Raw genomic sequence first — 27,831 nt, forward strand, 5'->3', positions numbered from 1 at the left:
CAATGACATACAACTATAAAACTCAGTGCCTGAGGAGTGTGGTACATGGAAAAAATCACAACTTCCTTTAACGTGCTTCCGCCAGCATTTTCAAAACAAAAGCCTTTTAGGGACACTAGAAGAAAATGCTGTCAGTTCTTACGCCAGAAACCGCAGATCTTTCAAGGAGTCCTCTATGTACTTGCTTCTTTCTATGGTCAAAGTTGTACACGCATTCAAAGGAAAGGGTTTATTGCAAAGGAAAGGGTTTATAGAGGGCAATAAGGGTCAGTAAAAGCAGTTGTAACAATATAATTTACCAAATTACTACATAGACCTCAAAAAAGACAATCTGTCACTCCCAGAAAGCATGAGCTCATTCTAAATTCTTTATATCTTCTAAAATCTCAGGCATCCTGATGCCGCTAGAACCCTCACCAAATAACTTTTCATGCCTTTCTGATGACATTGCTTTGATTTACATTTCTTTTGCTTCTTTAGAATATGCAGTTCATGCATTTGACAGCCTTACTGCCATAGTCGAAGTACTCTGGGCTGATGTACTCACAACAGGCATTATGGAATCAGCAGCATTTGGATTTCCCCATGGTTCACAGGATGTTTTACGCTGTTGTATGGAAATGCAATTGTCAAAATAAACCACGGTGCACTTGTGTTTTTTTGTCAGTGAAATAAGGTGCATGGATATTGCTACCGGGAATAGACATATTTTGATGTGCAGCTGGTTCACAGTTTCCTAAAAGGAAACCAGATTCTCATGACGTGAAAGTCCTTCCGCAACAGGAAAGAAAATGATGTTCCAATTCAAATGCCTGTCCCCTTCTGTGAGTGCCTGGAAGAGAGAAAGGATTGGCTTTCACAGTTCCTCTGCTGTGCTCTTGGAAGTTGGTGGTATGTTTGTGCTGTAATTTCAAGAACTGCACAAACCAACCCAAGCGCAGAATTTATCCCAAAAGTACCTAGCCAAAGCATACCATCTGGGCCCAGACCAAGCTCCACAGAGCACAGGAGGGGGCAGTTGCTAGACCAAAAAAATACACCAGGCACAGAAGTGGATAGGGGTTTATTGGGACTCAAGGACAGGAGAAATTTTCCCGTGATGGCTAGCCAGAAAATCACAAGGCAATATATGATTTCAGAACAGAAACATTCCATTATAGTATGAGGACATTAGGTCTCTAGTATAATAACTAAAGAGGCTTAAGACCTAATGTTTAACTAAGGTTAGTGTCTAAGATGAAATCATTTTTACATCTGTAATTACACTCTTCCCCTCTGGGGAGATTGTTTATGTTTTTCGTCCTTGGCTTAAGCAAGTTTCTTACAGTCTTTAAGAAGGCCTCCCACCCCCACCCCGCATCGGGCTGCCTTACATACACTCTTTACAACAGGAACAATTCCCTTCTCCGGGCTGGCACTGGCAGTGCTTCTGAATGAGACATTTGCCTACATCACTAGCTAGAGAGCTTTGTTACAATTCAGTCATGCAGGCAACCAAGTTAAGATCGGGATGGCTAGAGTGAGCGTTACAACATAGTGTGCCTGCCTTCATGCTGCCCCAGAGAAAACAACCTGTAATTCCCCGAAGTACCCGCCGCCAGGTCTGGGCCTTCTTTAGTGGCACCGCCCACCTGGGGCCGCCTATAGCCCAGGCGGGCCCCGGCGCGCCTCCGCCCGTTTCCCAGGTACCGCAACCCGGAGCCCGGGCACCTGGAGGACCAAGGCCCGCCTGCAGCTCTCTAGCCTCCTGCCCCCACCCCCGCCCAGGCCTCTTTCAGCTCCTGGTGGCTGGCAGCTCCCACAGGGAGGCGTTGCTCACAAAAATCTTTTTTCTTTTGAGAAAGGCTTAGTAGTTGGTGCATTTCAAATGATTTATCCATTTTATCCTTAGATAAATGTATTGGTTTAAGTTGTTCATAATATTTCTTTTTTGTTGTTGTTTTTGTTTTTTTATTAGAGAAGTTGTGGGTTTGCGAGACAATCATGTATACAACTATGGAAGGCTTCACAAATTTGCATGTCATCCGTGCACAGCATCCGTGAGCAAAGCTCATGCTAATTTCTACATCATTCCAATTTAAATATATGTATTGCCAAAATGAACACCCTTATGATTTTGTCTAGAGGAACTGCAGTGATGTCTCCTCTCATAACTTACTTGGTAATTGCACCTTCTCTATCTTTTTACCTGATCTGTCTTCTTAAAGGTTTATCATATCATTGTTTGCTGATTTTCTAAAAGCACCAACTTTAGGTTCGTGAATTTTTCTGTATTTTTTTTTCTGTTTTATTGATTTCTGTTCTTATTTTATTATTTTCTTTCTTCTGCTTTAATTTGGATTTAATTTTCTTTTTTTTTTTTTTTTAACTTTCGGAAGGTGAGGACTTAGGCCATTGATCGGAGACCTTTTCTCTTTTCTGATATAGCCATTTAGTACTATAAATTTGACTTTCTCATTAATTTTCATATATTATGTTCTCATTTTCACTGGGTTCAAATTACTTTCTAATTTCCCTTTTGAGTTCTTCTTTGAACCATGCGTTATTTAGAAGTGTGTTAATAGTTTAAAAAATATTAGGGGATTGCAGCATATTGAGAAAAAATTGTGTTTTTAATCCATTCCGATGGTGTGAACCCATTGTAAATAGGATCTTTTGAAGATGTTATTTTTAGTTAAGGTGTGACCAACTGTTGAATTGGAATAGGTCTTAATCATATTAAGGGAAGCCTTATAGAGAAGGGAACATGGGAAAAGCCATAGTGAGGAGCCAGAGCTGGAAGTCTACAGAACCGAGGTGAGAAAGGAGAGGACATTGCCATGTGATGGGAAAGCCAAAGACCCCAAGGATTGCCAGACAGATATAATGCTAAGACTTGGAAGGAAGCAAAGTTTCTTACCTCTGAAACTCTAAGCCAATAAATCCCTGTTGGTAAGCCAATCCATTTTGTGGGTATTTACCATAGCAACCAGAAAACTAAGACAGAGATTTGCTAGGTATTTTTCTGTTACTGATTTCTAATTCAATTTTTTTCATCACAGAACATGTTTTGTATGATTTGAATCTTTTTTACATTCATTTAGATTTGTTTTAAAGCCCAGACCATTGTCTCTCTTGGGAAACGTTCCGTGTGCACTTGAAAACAAAAATCTATTCTGCTAATATTGGTTATGGTGATCTATAAGTGGCAATTAAGTCAAATTGATTGATAGTGTCCCAGGCTTTTGCAGGACATCAATACCATCAAGGTTAGAGGCAGTGAGAACTGACATGAGTTTCAGTCTACACTTGTGGGCTCCAACTTGTACTTGTGTTCTTTTTTTTTTTTCTCAATCTTTTTTCTCTTTGTGCTTTATGTTGAGTAGTTTCTATTGTTACGTCTTTAAGTTCACTGATCATCCGCAGTATCTAATTGGTATTTAATCCCATCCAATGTATTTTTCATTTCAGACGTTGTTTTCAGTTTCTTGAAGTTTTATTTGGAAATATTTTATATCTCCTATGCTTCTCTCTAAAATGCTCATATGTCCTCCCACCTTCTTCGACATATGAAATACAATTATAGTACTTGTTTTAATGTCCTTGTCTATTAATTCTATTACTAGCGTTATTTCTGGATCTGCTGTCTATTGGTTGATTTTTCTCCTTTTTTGCTGGTTTTGAAGAAGCAAGTGACATATTGTAAGCTACCATATGGAGAGGGAAACCTGGTAAGGTGTGGAGGGTGGCCTCTGAATGATGGCCAGCAAGAAAATGAGGCCCTCAATTTAGCAGCTGCAGGGAACTAAATGTTACCAATAACCATTTCAGCTTAGAAGGGACTCCTTCTTCTGTCAAGTTTCAGATGAAATGCAACCACCCTGTGTGAAGCTTTGTGATACCCTGAAGCAGAGGACCAGGTAAACCATACCCGACTTCAGACTCACAGAGACTGTGAGATAATAAATTTGTGTTATTTTAAGCCATTAAGTTTGTGGCATTATTGTTACTAACATTAAGTAAAATAAAATGGCTTGCCTGCACTGGGGGTTGCTGAGAGGGGCCACTTTCCAAGGAAGGCTTTTCCAGAAGACATAAACAATGCCCTCTACCTAATCCAGTTTAACAACCACTCTTGATTAAATCTCAAGGAAGATGATCTAATTACAATTTCAAGCATACAGTATTGAATAGGGATTATTCTGCCTTTATGAAATGGGATTTAGATTAAAACATGGCTTTTCTAGGGGGTGTCCTTTCAAACCAGCACAGACAAAACACCATGTGAATCAATGTATATCTGCTTCCCACTTTGTGAGACCCACCTATGTAAAATGGAAACTTCAGCCAATCAAAACATTTCCTCACTTTCTTCCTGATTTGCCCTGTATGAGCTTCTCCTTTCTTTCTACTCCCTTACCAGAGCTGCATTCTACTTTCTGAATGGAATGCTGCCCAATTCATGACTCGCTCAATAAAGCTGTGAGATCCTAAATTACATGAAAAGTTTTTCTTTTATCACTAGAAAAAGATAATAAATACAGGCATATATCTTTTTGGGGGGAGGAGGGTGGGTGCATGGTCTACATGGTCTTCTGCATGGAAGGTGCACATTCTACCAATGAACCACCCATGCACCCTGGCATATATCTATTTTTTTTTTTTTGCATGGGCAGGCACCGGGAATTGAACCCAGGTCTCCAGTTTGGCAGGCGAGAACTCTGCCTGCTGAATCCCCTTGGCCCACCCTGACATATATCTTTTTTTTATTATTATTAATTAAAAAAAATTAACTAACACAACATTTAGAAATCATTCCATTCTACATATGCAATCAGTAATTCTTAATATCATCACATAGGTGTATGGTCATCATTTCTTAGTATATATGCATCTATTTAGAGAAAGAAATAGCAAGACAACAGAAAAAGAAATAAAATGATAATATAGAGAGAAAATAAAAATAAAAATAAAAAGTACAAAAATATATAAGAAAAAAACTATAGCTCAGATGCAGCTTCATTCAGTGTTTTAACATAATTACATTACAATTAGGTAGTATTGTGCTGACCATTTCTTTTTTTTTTTTTTAGAAATCATACCATTCTACACATGCAATCAGTAATTCCTAACATCATCACATAGATGCATGATCATCATTTCTTAGTACATTTGCATCGGTTTAGAAGAACTAGCAATATAACCGAAAAAGATATAGAATGTTAATATAGAGAAAAAAAATAAAAGTAATAATAGTAAGAACAAAACAAAACAAAACAAAAACCTATAGCTCAGATGCAGCTTCATTCCGTGTTTCAACATGATTACTTTACAATTAGGTATTATCGTGCTGTCCATTTTTGAGTTTTTGTATCTAGTCCTGTTGCAACGTCTGTATCCCTTCAGCTCCAATTACCCATTATCTTACCCTGTTTCTAACTCCTGCGGGACTCTGTTACCAATGACATATTCCAAGTTTATTCTCGAGTGTCGATTCACATCATTGAGACCATACAGTATTTGCCTTTTAGTTTTTGGCTAGACTCACTCAGCATAATGCTCTCTAGGTCCATCCATGTTATTACATGCTTCATAAGTTTATCCTGCCTTAAAGCTGCATAATATTCCATTGTATGTATATACCACAGTGTGTTTAGCCACTCGTCTGTTGATGGACATTTTGGCTGTTTCCATCTCTTTGCAATTGTAAATAACACTGCTATAAACATTGGTGTGCAAATGTCCGTTTGAGTTTTTGCCCTTAAGTCCTTTGAGGAGATTCCCAGCAATGGTATTGCTGGGTCGTATGGCAATTCTATATTCAGCTTTTTGAGGAACCGCCAAACTGCCTTCCACAGTGGTTGCACCATTTGACATTCCCACCAACAGTGGATAAGTGTGCCTCTTTCACCGCATCCTGTCCAGCACTTGTCATTTCCTGTTTTGTTGATAATGGCCATTCTGGTGGGTGTGAGATGATATCTCATTGTGGTTTTGATTTGCATTTCTCTAATGGCCATGGACATTGAGCATCTCTTCATGTGCCTTTTGGCCATTTGTATTTCCTCCTCTGAGAGGTGTCTATTCAAGTCTTTTTCCCATTTTGTAATTGGGTTGGCTGTCTTTTTGTTGTTGAGTTGAACAATCTCATTATAAATTCTGGATACTAGACCTTTATCTGATATGTCGTTTCCAAATATTGATTCCCATTGTGTAGGCTGTCTTTTTACTTTCTTGATGAAGTTCTTTGATGCACAAAAGTGTTTAATTTTGAGGAGTTCCCATTTACTTATTTCCTTCTTCAGTGCTCTTGCTTTAGGTGTAGGGTCCATAAATCCGCCTCCAATTGTAAGATTCATAAGGTATCTCCCTACATTTTCCTCTAACTGTTTTATGATCTTAGACCTAATGTTTAGATCTTTGATCCATTTTGAGTTAACTTTTGTGTAGGGTGTGAGATATGGGTCTTCTTTCATTCTTTTGCATATGGATATCCAGCTCTCTAGGCACCATTTATTGAAGAGACTGTTCTGTCCCAGGTGAGTTGGCTTGACTGCCTTATCAAAGATCAAATGTCCATAGATGAGAGGGTCTATATCTGAGCACTCTATTCGATTCCATTGGTCGATATATGCATCTTTATGCCAATACCATGCTGTTTTGACCACTGTGGCTTCATAATATGCCTTAAAGTCAGGCAGCGTGAGACCTCCAGCTTCGCTTTTTTTCCTCAAGATACTTTTAGCAATTCGGGGCACACTGCCCTTCCAGATAAATTTGCTTATTGGTTTTTCTATTTCTGAAAAATAACTTGTTGGAATTTTGATTGGTACTGCATTGAATCTGTAAATCAATTTAGGTAGGATTGACATCTTAACTATATTTAGTCTTCCAATCCATGAACACGGTATGCCCTTCCATCTATTTAGGTCTTCTGTGATTTCTTTTAGCAGTTTTTTGTAGTTTTCTTTATATAGTTTTTTTTGTCTCTTTAGTTAAATTTATTCCTAGGTATTTTATTCTTTTAGTTGCAATTGTAAATGGGATTCATTTCTTGATTTCCCCCTCCGCTTGTTCATTGCTAGTGTATAGAAATGCTACAGATTTTTGAATGTTGATCTTGTAACCTGCTATTTTGCTGTACTCATTTATTAGCTCTAGTAGTTTTGTTGTGGATTTTTCCGGGTTTTCGACGTATAGTATCATATCGTCTGCAAACAGTGATACTTTTACTTCTTCCTTTCCAATTTTGATGCCTTGTATTTCTTTTTCTTGTCTAATTGCTCTGGCTAGAACCTCCAACACAATGTTGAATAATAGTGGTGATAGTGGACATCCTTGTCTTGTTCCTGATCTTAGGGGGAAAGTTTTCAATTTTTCCCCATTGAGGATGATATTAGCTGTGGGTTTTTCATATATTCCCTCTATCATTTTAAGGAAGTTCTCTTGTATTCCTATCCTTTGAAGTGTTTTCAACAGGAAAGGATGTTGAATCTTGTCAAATGCCTTCTCTGCATCAATTGAGATGATCATGTGATTTTTCTGCTTTGATTTGTTGATATGGTGTATTACATTAATTGATTTTCCTATGTTGAACCATCCTTGCATACCTGGGATGAATCCTACTTGGTCATGATGAATAATTCTTTTAATGTGTTGTTGGATACGATTTGCTAGAATTTTATTGAGGATTTTTGCATCTATATTCATTAGAGAGATTGGCCTGTAGTTTTCTTTTCTTGTAATATCTTTGCCTGGTTTTGGTATGAGGGGAATGTTGGCTTCATAGAATGAATTGGGTAGTTTTCCCTCCGCTTCGATTTTTTTGAAGAGTTTGAGCAGAGTTGGTACTAATTCTTTTGGAATGTTTGGTAGAATTCACATGTGAAGCTGTCAGGTCCTGGACTTTTCTTTTTAGGAAGCTTTTGAATGACTGATTCAATTTCTTTACTTGTGATTGGTTTGTTGAGGTCATCTACGTCTTCTTGAGTCAAAGTTGGTTGTTCATGTCTTTCCAGGAACCCATCCATTTCCTCTAAATTGTTGTATTTATTAGCGTAAAGTTGTTCATAGTATCCTGTTATTACCTCCTTTATTTCTGTGAGGTCAGTAGTTATGTCTCCTCTTCCATTTCTGATCTTATTTATTTGCATCCTCTCTCTTCTTCTTTTTGTCAATCGTGCTAACGGCCCATCAATATTATTGATTTTCTCATAGAACCAACTTCTGGCCTTATTGATTTTCTCTATTGTTTTCATGTTCTCAATTTCATTTATTTGTGCTCTAATCTTTGTTATTTCTTTCCTTTTGCTTGCTTTGGGGTCAGTTTGCTGTTCTTTCTCCAGTTCTTCCAAATGGATAGTTAATTCCTGAATTTTTGCCTTTTCTTCTTTTCTGATATAGGCATTTAGAGCAATAAATTTCCCTCTTAGCACTGCCTTTGCTGCGTCCCATAAGTTTTGATATGTTGTGTTTTCATTTTCATTCGCCTCGAGGTATTTGCTAATTTCTCTTGCAATTTCTTCTTTGACCCACTTGTTGTTTAGGAGTGTGTTGTTGAGCCTCCACGTATTTGTGAATTTTCTGGCACTCCACCTATTATTCATTTCCAACTTCATTCCTTTATGATCCGAGAAAGTGTTGTGTATGGTTTCAATCTTTTTAAATATGTTAAGACTTGCTTTGTGACCCAGCATATGGTCTATCTTTGAGAATGATCCATGAGCACTTGAGAAAAAGGTGCATCCTGCTGTTGTGGGGTGTAATGTCCTATAAATGTCTGTTAAGTCTAGCTCATTTATAGTAATATTCAGATTCTCTATTTCTTTATTGATCCTCTGTCTAGATGTTCTGTCCATTGATGAGAGTGATGAATTGAAGTCTCCAACTATTATGGTATATGAGAGTATTTCCCTTTTCAGTGTTTGCAGTGTATCCTCACGTATTTTGGGGCATTCTGGTTCGGTATGAAAATATTTATGATTGTTATGTCTTCTTGTTTAATTGTTCCTTTTATTAGTAGATAGTGTCCTTCTTTGTCTCTTTTAACTGTTTTACATTTGAAGTCTAATTTGTTGGATATTAGTATAGCTACTCCTGCTCTTTTCTGGTTGTTATTTGCATGAAATACCTTTTCCAAACCTTTCACTTTCAACCTATGTTTATCTTTGGGTCTAAGATGTGTTTCCTGTAGACAGCATATGGAAGGATCCTGTTTTTTAATCCATTCTGCCAATCTATGTCTTTTGATTGGGGAATTCAGTCCATTGACATTTAGTGTTATTACTGTTTGGATAATATTTTCCTCTAACATTTTGCCTTTTGTATTATATATATCATATCTGATTTTCCTTCCTTCTACACTCTTCTCCATACCTCTCTCTTCTGTCTTTTTGTATCTGACTCTAGTGCTCCCTTTAGTATTTCTTGCAGAGCTGGTCTCTTGGTCACAAATTCTCTCAGTGACTTTTTGTCTGAGAATGTTTTAATTTCTCCCTCATTTTTGAAGGATAATTTTGCTGGATATAGGAGTCTTGGTTGGCAGTTTTTCTCTTTTAGTAATTTAAATATATCATCCCACTGTCTTGTAACTTCCATGGTTTCTGCTGAGAAATCTACACATAGTCTTATTGGGTTTCCCTTGTATGTGATGGATTGTTTTTCTCTTGCTGCTTTCAAGATCCTCTCTTTCTCTTTGATCTCTGACATTCTAACTAGTAAGTGTCTTGGAGAACACCTATTTGGGTCTAATCTCTTTGGGGTGCGCTGCACTTCTTGGATCTGTAATTTTAGGTCTTTCATAGAGTTGGGAAATTTTCAGTGATAATTTCTTCCATTAGTTTTTCTCCTCCGTTTCCCTTCTCTTCTCCTTCTGGGACACCCACAACACGTATATTTGTGCGGTTCATATTGTCCTTGAGTTCCCTGATACCCTGTTCAAATTTTTCCATTCTTTTCCCTATAGTTTCTGTTTCTTTTTGGAATTCAGATGTTCCATCCTCCAAATCACTAATTCTATCTTCTGTCTCTTTAAATCTATCATTGTAGGTATCCATTATTTTTTCCATCTTTGCTACTTTAACCTTCACTTCCATAAGTTCTGTGATTTGTTTTTTCAGTTTTTCTATTTATTCTTTATGTTCGGCCCATGTCCTCTTCATGTCCTCCCTCAATTTATCAATTTCATTTTTGAAGAGGTTTTCCATTTCTGTTCGTATATTCAGCATTAGTTGTCTCAGCTCTTGTATCTCATTTGAGCTATTGGTTTGTTCCTTTGACTGGGCCATATTCTCAATCTTTTGAGCGTGGACAGTTATCTTCTGCTGCTGGCGTCTGGGCATTTATTCAGATTTCTCTGGGTGTCGGACCCAGCAAGGTTGTAAGATTTTTCTGTGAAATCTCTGGGATCTGTTTTTCTTATCTTGCCCAGTAGGTGGCACACGTGGCACACGTTTGTCTCAAGTGTTTGGTATGGGTCCCCCCCGGTCACCGATCTCCGCGGCCTGGGGATTTCCGATCCAATTCTCTCCGTTGGTTCAGGGGCTGCGCGTGGTGGGGGCGTCAGCTGCCGCGGCTTGAGGGGACCCTGTGCCTGGTCGCCGGCCGCAGTGGGCCTGGGGGATTCCCCACCGGACCAGGAAGCCTCCCGCGGGGGGGGGGCACCGCGGCTTGGATAGCCCTCTGATCCGAGACTCGTAGCCGCGGACTCGAAGCCAAGACTCGAAGCCGCCCGCAAAAGAGGGGCGCCGGCTGCCTCGGCTTGGGAAACTTGCCTCTCCAAGACTCTCAGCCGGCCCGGGAAGGAGGGAGGGAGTAGCTCCGACCGCCGCAGCTGCTGCTGCTTGGGAAATCGCGCGCCGCTCGGGGGTCTCACCACAGCCGAGTCTCGCAATCAGACTAGCCAGTCCAGACTTTGGATAGCCCTCTGATCCGAGACTCGTAGCCGCGGACTCGAAGCCGAGACTCGAAGCCGCCCGCAAAAGAGGGGCGCCGGCCACCTCGGCTTGGGAAACTTGCCTCTTCGAGACTCTCAGCCGGCCCGGGAAGGACGAGATTTCTTCTCTTCAAGTGTCTCTGTCCTAGTTTTGTAAGGCTTCTTTCAGCATCTCTGTTGGCACTCCAAGCATTTCCAAATGAGCTTTCTCCAAAATGTCTTCCTTTTTAAAGGACTCCGGTAAACTAATCAAGACCCACCTCGATAGGTGAAGTTATATGTCCACAGAAATCCCCATGGAAACAACCTAATTTAAAGGTTCTACCCTCGACATATATCTTTTTATTCCACTTCACTTTGTGCTTCCTACATATTAAGTTTTTAAAATTGAAGGTTTGTGGCAACCATGCATCAAACAATTCTATTGGTGCCTTTTTTCCAACAGCATATCCTCACTTCATGTCTCTGTGTCACATTTTGGTAATTCTCATAATATTTCAAACATTTTCATTGTTATTATATCTTCTATGGTGATCTGTGGTCATTTATCTTTGACGTTACTGTTGCAATTGTTTGGGGGTGCCACGAACCATACCCATTGTCATGGTCAGGTTCATTGTCGACTTGGACAGGTTGTGGTGCCTGTTTGTCTGGTTGGGCAAGTGCTGGCCTATCTGTTGCAATGAGGACATTTCATGGAATTGGATCATGATCACGTCAGCTGCATCCACAGCTGATTCCATTTGTAATCAGTCAATGGGGAGTGTCTTCTGCAATGAGTGATGCTTAATCTAATCACCGAAAGCCTTATAAGGAGGATTCAGATGAGACAGGCTCTATTCCTGCTTTGGCTTGTAAGCCTCTCCTGTGGAGTTCGTCCAGACCCTTCATCGGAATCGTCGGCTTCACAAACTGCCCTGCAGATTTGGGTCTCTGTGTTCCTGCATTTACTTGAGGCACTTTTATAAATTTTATATTTGCGAGTATTCCCTGTTGATTCTGTTTCTTTAGAGAACCCTAACTAATACATCTTGGTACTGGGAGTGGTTCTTAAGAAACAAAATCTTTAAAGTGGGTTTTTACGAATGGTTTTCTACTTTGACTGGACTCAAAGGCACTAAGGACTCTGATACCCATAATCAGAAGGACAGTCCTGATCCACGGAGTGAGTTGGCAAAAGAGATAGTCAAAATATCACCATTCGATTCTCCTAATGCTTTGCTTGTACGAAGACAGGCTCTGGGGGATAATGTTTTTGACACCTTTACAGAGTTTTGTGGAAATAAGAGGTATGGAGACGTTGGCTGGTTGTTGTTATATACACTGGCTACATTAAAGAGTGAAAGGGATGGGCTTAAGGCTTCAAACAAGAAGCTTAAGCGCCGTCTGACAGATGTAGATGTTTCTATGAGTATCCTGAAGGAAAATCTTATTTCCTATAGCTGTAGCCTTGAGATCTCTGAAAATCAGACTCAGAATCTTATTGTTAAAGTAGCAACTTTACACCATAAACTGAAATCTCAATGTTCCATAGTGTCTGCCATTAAAGTGAGGGCATTGATTGGAAAGGAGTGGGACCCTGAAAAATGGGATGGTAACATATGGATTGATAATGATGTTGGAGGTGAGGTTGAAACCCTAGGTCATGCTGAATCTTCTCTAGATAACCCTGTAATAGTTTGTCCTGAGGACATAACCACCCCACCTCCAGCCTGCCTTGAGTTGGCAACCCAACCTCCTCCTGAAGGGATTAGCCCTAGAGTGATTAATACTGTTTCACCAGATGAAACTGGCAATGAAGGTCCTGAAGCAAATGGCGTGGAAGATATTTCTAATTCTTTTCATGAACCACCCCCACCACCCCTCACTTCTTCCAGACCTATAACTAGACTAAAGTCCCAACAGGCCCCTAAAGGTGAGGTACAAAGTATCACACATGAGGAGGTACGTTATACTCCAAAAGAACTGTGTGAGTTTTCCAATTTTTATAGGCAGAAATCAGGGGAATATGTGTGGTAATGGATTTTAAGGGTGTGGGATAATGGTGGAAGGAATATAAGGCTGGATCAGGCTGAATTTCTTGATATGGGCCCACTAAGCAGAGATTCTGCATGCAATGTTATAGCTCAAGGGGTTAGAAAAGGTATTAACAGTTCGTTCGGATGATGCCCTTGTATGATGTAGATGAGGGGATCCAGAGACTTAGAGAGACTGGAATGTTAGAGTGAATTTATCATGCAAAGTCTGCTCTTACACCCCAGGAATGTCCGGAGGATGTACCTTTTGCCAGAACAGTGATAAATAAATTTGTGAGACTAGCACCATCGTCCCTAAAGAGCTCTGTGGTTGCACTTCTCTGTAGATCAGATATTACTGTGAGAACTGCTGTCACTAACCTGGAATCCTTAAACACAATGGGGATGATGGGATCCCAAGTTGGCAGAATCCAGGTGGCAGCACTTAATTGCCAAAGACAGGGTAGACGTGGCTATTATAATAGGCACCAAACTCAGAGCAGGCGTCAAAATTATGTGACTCACAGAGATTTGTGGCACTGGCTAGTAAATCATGGGGTACCTAGAAATACAATAGAAGGGCTGTCTACTAAATTCTTGTTTTAGCTGTATAAACAAAAGTGTTCTAGGTCAAGTGAACAGAGTTAAAAAAACACAGAGTCTCGGCCCCTTAATCAATTTCCATACTTGAAACAGTTTACAGACCCTGAGCCCCTTGAATGAGGGGATGCCAGATCCCTTTGGGGGAGAACTCTGTTATACTGCCACAAATTTATAATGTTAATCTTCCTCCAAGCCTTCCCTAAGGAGACCGACGGCCTTTTACCAGGGTAACTGTGCATTGGGGAAAAGGAAATAATAAAATATTTCGGGGATTATTAGACACTGGTTCAGAAGTGACATTAATTCCAGGGGACCCAAAACATCACTCTGGTCCATTAGTCAGAGTGGGGGCTTTTGGAGGATAGGTGATCAATGGAGTTTTAGCTTAGGTCCATCTCATAGTGGGTCCAGTGGGCCCCTGGATCCATTCTGTAGTTATTTCCCAAGTACAGAATGCATAATTGGTATAAACATACTGAGCAACTGGCAGAATCCCCACATTGGCTCTCTAACTCATGAAGTGAGGGCTATTATGATGGGAAAGGCCAATTGGAAGCCACCAGAACTGCCCTTACTGAGCAAAATAGTAAATCAGAAGCAGTACTGGATTCCTGGAGGGATTACAGAGATTAATGCCACTCGTAAGGACTTGAAGGACGCAGGGGTGGTGATTCCCACCACATCCCCATTCAACTCTCCTATTTGGCCTGTGCAGAAAACAGATGGGTCTTGGAGGATGATAGTGGATTATCGTAAGCTCAACCAAGTGGTAGCTCCAATTGCAGCTGCTGTTCCAGATGTGGTATCATTGCTTGAGGAAATCAATACATCCCCTGGTACCTGGCATGCAGCTACTGATCTGGCAAATGCTTTTTTCTCAATAGCTATTAGTAAGAACCCCCAGAAACAGTTTGCTTTCAGTTGACAAGGTCAGCAGTATACTTTCACTGTCCTATCTCAGGGAAATATCAACTCTCCGGCCCTATATCATAATCTTGTCCGCAGGGACCTTGATTGTTTTTCCCTCCCACAAGACATCACACTGGCCCATTATATTGATGTTATCATGTTGACTGGACCTAGGAGCAAGAAGTAGCAACTACTCTAGACTTACTGGTAAGGCATTTGCATGTCAGAGGATGGGAGATAAATCCAACAAAAATACAGGGGACTTCCACCTCAGTGAAATTTCTAAGTGTCCAGTGGTGTGGGACATGTCGAGATATCCCTTCTAAGGTGAAGGATAAGTTGCTGCATCTGGCCCCTCCTATGACCAAAAAAGAGGCATAATGCCTAATTGGTCTCTTTTGATTTTGGTGACAAAATATTCCTCATTTAGGTGTGCTACTCCAGCCCATTTATCAAGTGACCAGAAAAGCGTCTAATTTTGAGTGGGGACCTGAACAAGAGGAGGCTCTGCAACAGGTCCAGGCTACTGTACAAGCTGCTCTGCCACTTGGGCCATATGATCCAGCAGATCCAATGGTGCTGGAAGTGTCAGTGGTAAATAGAGATGCTATCTGGAGCTTTTGGCAGGCCCCTATAGGAGAATCATAATGCAGACCCTTAGGATTTTGGAGCAAAGCCTTACCATCTGCTGCAAATAACTACTCTGCTTTTGAGAAACAGCTTTTGGCCTGCTACTGGGCTTTAGTAGAGACTGAATGCTTAACCATGGGCCACCAAGTTACCATGAGACCTGAGTTGCCTATCATGAGCTGGGTGTTGTCTGACCCACCAAGCCATAAAGTTGGGCATGTGCAGTGGCACTCTATTGTAAAATGGAAATGGTATGTATGAGATAGGGCCAGAGCAGGTCCTGAAGGCACAAGTAAGTTACATGAAGAAGTGGCCCAAATACCCATGGTTTTCCCTCCTGCCACATTACCTCCTCTTTCCCAGACCAGAGCCATGGCCTCTTGGGGAGTTCTTTACAGTGAATTGACTGAGGAAGAGAAAACTCAGGCCTGGTTTACAGATGGTTCAGCACGATATGCAGGTACCACCCAAAAGTGGACAGCTGCAGCACTACATCCCCTTTCTGGGGTGTCCTTGAAAGACAGTGGTGAGGGGAAATTCTCCTAGTAGGCAGAACTTTGAACAGTGCACCTGTTGTTCATTTTGCTTGGAAGGAAAACTAGCCAGAGGTATATTTGTATACTGACTCATGGGCTGTTCCTAATGATTTCGCTGGATGGTCAGGGACTTGGAAAGACCATAATAGGAATATTGGTGACAAAGAGGTCTGGGAAATAAGTATGTGGATAGACCTTTCTGAGTGGGTTAAACATGAACATATTTGTGTCCCATGTAAATGCACACCAGAGGGTGACTTCAGCAGAGGAAGGTTTTAATAATCAAGTGAATAAGATGACCCATTCTGTGGATAGCAGTCAGCCTCTTTCCCCAGCAACTCCTGCCATTGCCCAATGGGCTCATGAACAAAGTGGTCATGGTGGTGCAGATGGAGGTTATGCATCGGCTCAGCAACATGAACTTCCACTCACCAAGACTGACTTGGCTATAGCCACTGCTGAGTGCCCAATCTGCCAGCAGCAGAGACCCACACTCAGCCCCCAATATGGCACCATTCCCTGAGATGACCAGCCAGCTACGTGGTGGCAGGCTGATTACATTGGGTCACTCCCTTCATGGAAGGGGCAGCGATTTGTTCTAACTGGAATAGATACATATTCCGGATATGGGTTTGTTATCCCTGCACGTGATGCTTCTGCCAAAACTACCATCCATGGGCTTACAGAATGCTTTATCCATCATCATGGTATTCCACATAGCATTGCTTCTGATCAAGGAACACACTTCACAGCAAACGAAGTGCAGGAATTCTCTGGTCTTACCATGTTCCCCATCATCCAGAACCAACTGGATTGATTGAATGGTGGAATGGTCTTTTGAAAACTCAATTACAGTGCCAACTAGATGGTAATACCTTGCAGGGCTGGGGTAATGTTTTCTAAGAAGCTGTATATACTCTGATTCAGCAACAAGTTTTCTAGAAGATCTGGCTAAGATGATTGGTGAAGTGGCTACACTAAACAACAAATTTTCAATGTAGATGAAATAGCCTTCTATTGAAAAAAGATGCCATTTGGAACCTTCATAGCTAGGAACAAGAAGTCAATGCCTGGCTTCAAAACTTCAAAGGACAGGCTGACTCTCTTGTTTGGGGCTTATGCAGTTGTAACTTTAAGTTGAAACCATTGCTCATTTGTCATTCTGAAAATCCTTGGGCCCTTAAGAATTATGCTAAATCTACTCTGCCTGTGTTCTATAAATAGAACAACAAAGTCTGGATGATAGCATATCTGTTTACAACCTGGTTTAGTCACTATTTCAAGCTTATTTTGAGACCTACTGCTTAGAAGAAAAATATTGATTTCAAAATATTACTGTTCAATGGCTACGCACCTAGTCACCGAAGAGCTCTGATGAAGATTTACATTGAGATTCTTGTAGTTTTCATGGTTGCTAACACAACATCCATCTTGTAGCCCATGGATCAAGAAGTCATTTCAACTTTCAAGTCATATTATTTAAGAAATACATTTTAGGATTAAAAATAAATTAATATTAGGGGGAACAAATGTTAAAATAAATTTAGTAGATTGAAATGCTAGTGATCCATGAAAGGGAGAGGTAAGGGGTATGGTATGTATGAATTTTTTTCTGTTTTCTTTTTATTTCTTTTTCTAGAATTGATGCAAATGTTCTAAGAAATGATCACAATGATGAATATACAACTATGTGATAATATTGTGAGTTTTTGATTATATAACAAGAACGGAATGATCATATGGTAAGAATGTGTTTGTATGTGGTTATGTATCATAAATTTTTAAAAAACCAAACTCATTCATTTAGGGTCATTTTTAGCTGCTTGGTAGCTTAGAGAACAATTTGATGACTTCGTGTTTTTGAGATTATTGTTCACTTAAAGTACTCATATGTTAAAATGGCATTCTTGTAATTTTACACACTTTTGTAATGATGTACTGTTTTGTTATATTATTTTGACTTTTGGATTCTTTCCATTTGATTTGTTTATGTATGACTTCAGGAGGAACACCAAATATCTGAGTTCTGGATACTACTAATAAACTAATAATTGCAGAGGTTTTTTTAAAAAAGGATAATCCAAATACAAAAAAATTACATCATACATCATACAGTCAACTACACTGAAAACAATCTAGAGGGAAATACATCACAATGTTAATAATGGCTACTTGTGAGCCATTGATTGTATACTTTGCATGGACTGTATGGTGCATGAAGATATCTCAATATAAATAAAAAATTAAAAAAAAAAAAAGAAATACACTTTCTAAGGCTATAGCTGCCATAGGTAATGATTCCTCTGATGGATCTGGGCAAAGTAAATTGAAAACCTTCTGGAAGGAGTCTCCATTCTAGATGCCATTAAGAACATTCATGATTTATGGGAGGAGGTCCAAATATCAACATTCACAGAAGTTTGGAAGATGTTGACTCCAGCCCTCATGGATGGCTTGAGGGGTTCAAACTTTAGTGGAGGAAGAAGCTACAGATGTGGTGGAAATAGCAAGATAACTAGAATTAAAAGTGGAACCTGAAGATGTTTTTTAATTGCTGCAATCTTTTAATTAAAAAACTTGAAGTTAAGAGGAGTTGCTTTTTATGGATGAGCAATGAAAATGGTTTCTTGAGATGGAATCTACTCCTGATGAAGATGCTGTGAAATTGTTGAAATGACAGGAAAGGACTTAGAATGTTACATAAACTTTGTTGATAAAGCAGTGACAGGGTTTTAGAAGATGGACTACAATTTTGAAAAAAGTTCAGTGGGTGAAATGCCATCAAACAGCATTGCATGCTACAGAAAATCTTTTGTAAAAGGAAGAGTCAATCAATGTGGCAAGCTCCACTGATGACTTACTTTAAGAAATTGCCACAGTCACCCAAACCTTCAACAACTACCTCCCTGATCAGCCAGTAGTCCTTGACATCAAGGCAAGACCCTCCACCAGCAAAAAGTTTATGACTGGCTGAAGGCTCAGATTATGGTTAACATTTTTTAGCAATAAGGTATTTTAAAGTGAAGGTATGTATATTGTTTTTTTAGACATAATGCTGTTGTATACTTACTAGACCACAGTTAGTGTAAACATAACTTTCATATACACTGGAAGGCAAAAAAATTCATGTAACTCTCTTTATTGTGATATTTGCTTGATTGAGGTGGTCTGTAACCACGCGCACAATCTCAGAGGCATGCCTATAGTATGGTTAGTTATTCACATCTTTTATTGTCAGGACTGAAAGGGCTCAGTCCTTTTTTAAGTTATCTTTTTAAATTATATTATCCATTAAAATCAAATATGAAAATAAAATTGGAACTAGATTTTCAAATTATTATTTCACAAAATATTAAAGGAAGATTTTTTAAATCTTTTTATTTTATTTTTTAAATACCAAAAAGCACAAAGAAAATGCAAACATTCCTATTTTGATCATTCCATTCTACATATATAATCAATAATTCACAATTCATCACATAGTTGCATATTCATCATCATAATCATTTCTTGGAACATTTGCATCTATTCAGAAAAAGAAATAAAATGAAAACAGAAAAAAAAATTTATACATATCATACCCCTTACCCCTCCCTTTCACTGAAGGAAAGATTTTTTAAGAAGACTGAATCCTATTCAATCTTATTACTATTAGTAGAAAAAGATAAAATTTTTTGTTTTGCTTTATTAATTTTTATGTTTCTTTTTTCTTGTTTTTAACATTTAATTGTGGTGATATATACAACACAATATTTCCCAATTTAACTAATTTCATATGTACAATTCAATGATATTAATTACAGTTGCTGTTTTGGTTTGCTAATGTGGGCAGAATGCAGTATACTAGAAAAGAATTGGCTTTTACAAAGGGGATTTATTAGGTTATGAATTTACAGTTCCAAGGCCATGAAAATGTCCAAATTAAGGCATCAACAAGAGGATACCTTCACTCAAGAAAGGCCAATCACTTCTGGGGTTTCTCTGTCACATGAGAAGTTGCATCTGCTGGCCCTTTGCTCCTGAGTTTCATTGCTTTCAGCTCCTGGTTCCAGCAGTCTCCTCTTTGAGCTTCTGTCTGTCTCCAACATCTGAACACCGCTCTCTGTATCGGCTCTCTCAGCAACTCCAAGCATCTCTGTCTGAGTTTTCTCCAAAATGTTCTCCTTTTAAAGGACTCCTCTAAGCTAATTAGGAGCCACCTTGAATGGGCTGGGTTATATCTCTATGGAACAACCTAATCAAGAAGTGCCACCCACAATTGGGTGGGTCATATCTCCATGGTAACAACCTGTGCTAGCTTGAAAGGATATGTGCCCTAGAAAAGCCATGTTTTAATCCTGATCCATTCTTGTGGGGGCAACCATTTCATTTAGTCCCTATTCAATAATGTAGGTTGGACTATTTTGATTAGATTATCCCACGGAGATGTGGCATGCCCAATTGTAGGTATTAACCTTAGAAGAGAGGAAGATGTGACTCCATCCATCCCAGATAGGTCTTGATTAGTTTACTAGGATCCTTTAAAAGAGAAACATGAAAGCCAGGAGAGCCATGACAGAGCCGCAAGAGAGCCATGAAAGAGCCACGAGAACCACAAGAGCCCATGTAGCCAGAGACCTTTGGAACTGAAGAAGGAAAACATCCTCAGGGGAGTTCTCTAGTCTGTAATAAGAACTTCCAAGGAAAACTGTTTTATTAGCTAAATTTTAATAATTTAGACTCTTCTTGAATTTATGTATGTTCCAACCCAGTAGCAATTAGGCTGTGCTGGTTTGAAAGGATGCATGTACCCTGGAAAATCCATGTTTTAATCCTAATCTCATTTTGTAAAGGCAGCCATTTCTTCTATTCAGTACTGTATGTTTGAAAGTTTAACTAGATTATCTCCCTGGAGATATGACTCAATCAAGAGCGACTGTTAAGCTGGATTAGGTGGAGACTTGTCTCCACCCATTCTGGGTAGGTCTTGATTGGTTTTACCAGAATCCTTTAAAAGAAGAAGCACTTTGGAAAAAGCTAGAGAATTACAAGAGAGAAAGCCACGACAATCTGAGAGAGTAGAGAACACCACAGCACCACAAAGCAGACAGTCCATCAGCCAGCGACTTTTGGAGATGAAGAAAGAAGATGAATCCTAGGGAGCTAGAGAGGAAGCTGTGTTTGCCATGTGCCCTTCCAGCCAAGAGAGAAACCCTGGCTGTGTTTGCCATGTGCCTTTCTATTTGAGAGTACTGAAGTTCATCCGCCTTCTTGAACCAAGGTTATCTTTCCCTTATGCATTAGATTGGACACTTCTATAAACTTGTTTTAATTGATACATTTTCTCAGCCTTAGAACTGCAAACTAGCAACTTATTAAATTCCCCTTTTTAAAAGGCATTCTGTTCCTAGTTTATTGCATTCTGGCAGCTAGCAAACTAGAACACCATCCTAGTACCCAGCTTGTGATCTCTGAATGACATTTCCCATTAAATGAATCTAATGCTCCTTTGAGAAATGGCTGATTCCAGGCCTGGGAAGCCTAAACTATCTTGTTATATTTGAAAGCAAAAAAACTATCAAAGACTAATGGTACGTGTCAAAATAATACAGGAGTCAACTATAAAGGAATTCCCATTAGCTAAATGTTTCAGTTTGCTAATGCTGCCAGAATGCAATATATCAGAAATGGATTTGCTTTTACAAAGGGGATTTATTAAGTTACAAGTTTACAATTATAAGGCCATGAATATATCCAAATTAAGACATCAGCAAGAGGATACCTTCACTCAAGAAAGGACAATCAGGTCCAGGGTTTCTCTGTCACATGGGAAAGCACATGGTGAGGTCTGCTGTTCTTGTCTCCTGCGTTCTGGTTTCAAACAGCTGTCTCAGGTGCTGTGGCTCCTTCTGGTGTCTCCAGAGGCATATTCTGTCTGCATCTCCAAATGTCTGTGTCTGCTTTGAGCTCTCTCTCTCTCTCCAGGAGCTCTATTAAGGACTTCTGTAAACTAATTAAGACCCACCTTAAATGGGCAGAGTCATATCTCCATGGAAACAAGCTAATCAAAAGATCCCATCCACAATAAGTCTGCACCCACAAAATTGGATTAGAAAAACATGTTTTTTCTGGAATACATAACAGTTTCAAACCAGCATATTTCAGCTTCTGGACCGCCAAAAGACATGTTCTTTCCATATACAAAATACATCCATTCAATCACAATATCACAAAAGCTTTAAACTATTTCAGTAACAATACAAATACAATATAAGGTCAAAAACAATACAAAGTTTCATCAGAATCAGCTACAGGCATGATCTGTCCTAAGACAAAATTATGTTGTGGACCTGTGAAACTCAGAATAAGTTATCTGCTTTCAATATACAAAGGAGGGGCAGTCATAGGATAAATATTCCTATTGCCATAGGAAGAAATTGGATGGAAAACAGGGGTCACCAGGCCCAAACAGTTCCAGCAAGGCAAATTCTGTTTGATTTACAGGTCTGTGAATATCCTTGGGGCTTGAGAGAGCAACAGTCTCACTCTTTCCAAGGGCTTATGCAGTGGCCCTGCTCTCTCCAAACACTGAGGTTTTGGATTCCAACATATCCAAGCTTTGTGGAGATCACCTTGTACTCAGCCCCACTCTCTTCAAGCATCTGGGTGGCACCCAGACTCTGCCATCTCTGGGGCACATACTGAACCCCTTCAAAATAAAAGGGTGGTGACCAGTCCCGAGGGAATGTGCTCCATCCTCTCTGATGCCTGAAGGCACAACACTTCCTGAGCAATGAAGTGGAAGGCCCATCCTGTGCTTCTGGGAAAAACTCACCCTCTTCACATGCATGGATGGATCTGCTCTCCTGGCCCAAGATTTCCTTGCTCCAGAGCTTAGCTTCCATGGTTCTGCCCTTGAAGTCCTTTATCCTTCAGTCTGTCCCATTTAATTCAGACTGGCCATGGTTCTGTTCATACAGATTTCACGACAAGTTTATTGCATACAGGGGTTAAAACCATCAAACAATAGAACTTTCCACGAGTCTTTTCAGGATAACTCCATCTTTCATTCTGTCTTTTTCTGAAATGGTTGACTGGTTCCATGTTTTGCTAAATCCTCTTGTGTCACAATATTCTCTGGGGTCTCATTTTCCAAAAGCTCAGAATTTCCTAAACTATAAGTTTCTGGATTCTTTGTACCCAAGAGTTCAGTTCTCAACTTATTCCTTTCCTGTTGCATTTTACTATAGGCTGCAAGAAGAAACAAGGCTACGTAATTGACATTTAGTTGGAAATTTAAACAGCTAAATAGCCAAGCTCATCGCCTTCAAATTCTACCTTCCATCCAACACAAGGACTCAATTTTGCCAAATTCTCTGCCACTTTAAAACAAGGATCACTTTTCTTCCAGTCAGCAACAACACATTCATCATTTCTATCTAAGGCCTTATTAGAAGAAACTTTAGTGTCCCCATTTCTATTTTTTTTATTGTTCCCACTACTTGTGAGACTATCAGGAATTCTTCAAATGGGGAAGTTGAATATTTCCTCCTTTCTCCCCAGTCTCCCAAGGGGACTTTGCAAATACTTCTTTATTCAATGCCCAAATTACTCTGGGATATTGTAAATGGATTTTTAAAAAAACATTTATTTATTAAATATACCAACATACAAACACAAACATTCTTACCATATGATCATTCCATTCTACCTATAAATAATCAGTAACTCACAATATCATCACATAGTTGTATATTAATCATCATGATCATTTCTTAGAACATTTGCATCAAATCAGAAAGAAATAAAAAGAAAACAGAAAAAAATTCATACATACCATGCCCCTTATGCCTCCTTTTCATTGATCACTAGCATTTCAATTTAAATTTATTTTAACATTTGTTCCCCCTATTATTTCTTTATTTTTAATCCATATGTTTTACTCATCTGTCCATAAGGTAGATAAAAGGAGCCTCAGATACAAAGTTTTCACAATCACACAGTCACATTGCGAAAGGTGTATCATTATACAATCATCTTCAAGAAACATGGCTACTGGAAAACAGCTCTACATTTTCAGGCAGTTCCCTCCAGCCTCTCCATTACACCTTAACCAAACAGATGATATCTATATTATGTGTAAAAATAACCTCCAGGATAACCTCTAGACTTTGTTTGGAATCTCTCAGCCATTGACACTTTATTTGGTCTCATTTCACTCTTCCCCCCCTTTGGTAGAGGAGGTTTTCTCAATCCCCTGATGCTGAGTCCCAACTCATCCTAGGATTTCTGTCCCACGTTGCCAAGAAGGTCCACACCCCTGGGAGTCATGTCCTACGTAGAGAGGGGGAGGGCAGTGAGTTTGCTTGTTGTGTTGGCTGAGAGAGAGAAGCTGCATCTGAGCAACAAAAGAGGTTGTCTTGGAGGTGACTCTTAGGCCTAATTTTAAGTAGGCTTAGCCTATCCTTTCTGGGGTTAAGCTTCATATGAGCAAGCCCCAAAATTAGAGGCTCAGCCTATTGCTTTGGTTGTCCCTACTGCTTGTGAGAATATCAAGAATTCTTGGAGAAGTTGAATTTTCCCCCTTCTCACCATTCCCCCAAGGGGACTTTGCAAATACCTTTTTATTCACTGTTCAAATCACTCTGGGATTTATCGGGGCATTACTCTTAGTGTTCCTATTTCTACCTATAGTCTTTTCGAAGCAATCTTGGCCTTTCCTATTAACCACCTCACAGTTTGTGGTAGTCAGATTCAGTTGTCAACTTGGCCAAGTGAACGTGCCTAGTTCTGTTGCTGTGCATGGGGCAATGGTACCTGAACCTCATCTGTTACTCATTACATCTGCAGTTGGCTAAGAGTCGTGCCTGCTGTAATGAATGATGTTTGATTTAATTGGCTGGTGCTTAAATGAGAGAGCACAACCTAGCACAGCCCAAGCAGCTCAGCATACCTCATCTCAGCATTCGCAGCTCAGCCCAGGCCTTTGGAGATGCAGAAAGAAATCACCCCGGGGAAGATTGTTGGAACCCAGAGGCCTGGAAAGGAGGCCAGCAGAGACCATTCTGTGCCTTCCCATGTAAGAAAGAACCTCAGTGGAAAGTTAGCTGCCTTTCCTCTGAAGAACTAACAAAATAAATCCCCTTTTATTAAAAGCCAATCCGTCTCTGGTATTTTGCATTCCAGCAGCTAGCAAACTAGAGCACAGTTCTTCCAGTATCTTCCCCTTGTCCACATAAAAAGCCATTCCAACATGTTTGGTATTTACAAACCTGTAGCACCCCACTTCTCTGATACCAAATCTGTTACACTCTGCTAATGCTGCCAGATTGCAATATACCAGGAATGGACTGGTTTTTACAAAGGGGATTTATTAGGTTACAAATTTAAAGTTCTAAGGCTATGAAATACCCAAATTAAGACATCCAGAGAAAGATATCTTGATTTTGAAGAAGGGCAGCCAGCATTTGGGACACCTCTGGCACATGGGAGGGCACATGGGCAGCATCTGTTGTTCCTTGTTCCTGGTTCCATTGCTTTCAGCTTCTGATTCCAGTGGTTTTCTCTCTCTAAGCATCTGTGGATCCTTTCTTAGCTTTTCCCTGGCAAACTCTTGATTTCATCTTTTAGTTTATCATCTTCTGGGGCATTTCTCAGCTTTTTATTCTCTTCGCACAGGGCCCCAGTAAAAGGATTAAGACCCACCTTGAATGGGTGGGGTCACATTTCCATGGAAATAGTTCAATCAAAAGGTCCCAGTCACATTTGGGTGGGTCACAGCTCCATGAAAACAAACTAATCAAAAGATCCCACCCACAATAAGTTTGCACCTACAAGAATGGATTAGAAGAACATGGCTTTTCTGGGGTACATAACAGTTTCAAACCAGCACACAAAAAATGGAATAATTTGAGTATCAAAAAGAATAGTGAGTGGGCAGGCTATGGTGGCTCAGCAGGCAAGAATGCTTGCCTGCCATGCCAGAGGACCCGGGTTTGATTCCCAGTGCCTGCCCATGTTAAAAAAGTAAAATAGTGAGTACAATGAGTTGACACAAGTCAAATACATAAAATCCATGGTTTCATAAGCATACTAAAGTATACTTTGTTTTTTCATGTCCAACAGAAGTTTAGATGGGGCTGGGTAATTTTTTAAAAACTTTTTTTATTGCATAGCATAACATACATACAAAACAAATAAAAAAGCAATAGTTTTCAAAGCACTGTTCAACAAGTGGTTACAGGATAGATTCACCAGAGTTTGTCATGGGCTATCATGCAATCCTCTCATATTTTTCCTTCTAGTTGCTCCAGAATATAGGAGGCTAGAGGGCTTAAATATTTTTCTTATCATCACAATAGACTTTTTTCTTTTTCTTTTTTGTGAAAAATAGCATATACACAAAAAAGGTATAAATTTCAAAGCACAGCACCACAATTAGTTGGAGAACATATTTCAGACTTTAACATGGGTTACAATTTCACAATTTTAGGTTTTTACTTCTAGGTGCTCTAAAATACCAGAGACCAAAAGAGATATCAATTTAATGATTAAGCATTTATTTTCATTTGTTAAATTCTATAAAGTGAACTTTTTTAGTCGCCTTCGAAGGTTGCTAGGGTACTGATTCAATACTCTGAAAGTTGATAAATAATTGAAAGTATCAAGTTTCTATCCTCTCTTTATTATAAAGACTATATCTCAGGGTAACCAAAGAGATGATGAGGGAAAGTTCTTTATAGAAGAATCATTGATAATAAATACATCATAAAGGAATGGAGGAACTGAAAAGATTAGCATTTTGCAACCCCTAAGGAAATGATGGATTTGCCAATTATTTGGCAAATATTGATAACTTTACATATGTAAAATGATTTAATTACAATAACCCTAAGAGGTAGTTACATTATTCCTATTTGTTAAAAGGTATAAAAAGTGGTTTAACATCCTATCATACAGATCAGTAGTACGTAATGTTCTGTGGTTTTCTTTCCTAGAGGGCAGAAATCAATTTTACCTATCTAGGACAAAATTTATTTGCATTTCTATGGACAAGAATTATTTAAAATACTATCAGTTTTCTTGTAATATAGCCTAGCCAGTAGAAAATCAGAGGTCCCTACAGAAGCAAATAATCCTTGGAGCGTCTGATAGGCAAGGTCAGCATTTCACGAAAGAGCAGCTAGTAATCTCTTTTGTCCATTTTCAAGAGTTTGACTATTTTTCCTGACAATGGGTCCTGCTGGCACATTTTTTGGTAATGAAATAGAGAATAGAGAAGAAAAACTAAAAATTTAGCGCATTGTTGGTATTAAGTATAAGCATCGTTTTGTGAAATTTTTGTTTTAATATATTCATCTCTATACACATACGTATTAGTGACATTCATTGTTCACTGTGACCTTAGATCAAAAGCTTGAAAGCTACTAATGTTGCCGCACATTGTGAGGTTCAACAGTGAAAAAACAACTGGACATTTTCAGTTCTTCCTTGCCCTCGATATAGGTCGGGCTCGTCATGCAGGCACTCAGAAAATTATCTGAGTGAATGGTAAATAACGAATGCAGAGAAACACCATGTGGGGTTGTTCGTCCCTGTCATTTCCTCAACACCGAGCTCCACTGGCTGCGTAGAACGCCAGTTAAATCGGGGAAGCGTAGGCAGCGGAAAGTGCTAGGTAGTCAGCCGCAGCAAGTAGCACCCTGGGCTGCAGCGGGACTACTCGCCCTAGGGTAATCAACCACCTTCCCTCAGCATCGGCAATGCAGTATTAAGAAACCCCGGCAGGGCCCGCTACGCGCAAGCGGAAGAGTACTGCGCACGCGCACAAGAAGGCCGGGCTCTTAAGCGCTGGAGAGTCAACGCGAAGGCCCTCTTCCCCAGGCCTGGCTTTGCTTTCTGCTTTCGGGAGACTGCACAGACCCTTTTCTCCTTCCCCCTTCGCGCCTGTGCTGGTAGTGACTGCGCGCGCAGGACCTGAACAGGCACCGGCGGGAAGGGAAAGCGGCGGGTAAGAAGCGCCTTTGTCCCAGGGATGTCTGTAATGGGGTTGGGAATTTCTTCGTCTACTCTCTCAGGCTCTGAACCCGAGGAGGAGAGTGAGAGAAGCCTCTGGAATGGGTCCTCCTGCCACCTCAGGCGCTCCCCTGACGGTCTCATTGTCACACTCACCAGAGCTTCTCCTGGCGCCGACCGCTCCTGCCTGTCCTTTCCCCGCCCCCACTGGCAATCCGAGGCGGTGTCCCGG

The 27,831-nt window shown here is 39.9% G+C and overlaps 1 protein-coding gene and 1 pseudogene across 3 annotated transcripts in view; one reads left to right on the top strand and one right to left on the bottom strand.

The window, feature by feature from the left end:
* Window positions 1-346: 346 nt before the first annotated feature.
* LOC143657935 (twisted gastrulation protein homolog 1-like) lies at window positions 347-27,743 on the bottom strand (annotated as a pseudogene).
* Window positions 27,389-27,831, top strand: part of IPP (intracisternal A particle-promoted polypeptide) — a 63,500-nt gene continuing 63,057 nt past the window's right edge. For all 3 annotated transcript variants that reach the window (XM_077149817.1, XM_077149819.1, XM_077149818.1), the window contains exon 1: window positions 27,389-27,594. The gene's annotated coding sequence lies outside the window, so the exon portion shown is untranslated. The remainder of the gene's footprint in view (window positions 27,595-27,831) is intronic.

This window comes from Tamandua tetradactyla, chromosome 2 (assembly GCF_023851605.1).
Source record: "Tamandua tetradactyla isolate mTamTet1 chromosome 2, mTamTet1.pri, whole genome shotgun sequence".
NCBI classification, from domain to species: domain Eukaryota; kingdom Metazoa; phylum Chordata; class Mammalia; order Pilosa; family Myrmecophagidae; genus Tamandua; species Tamandua tetradactyla.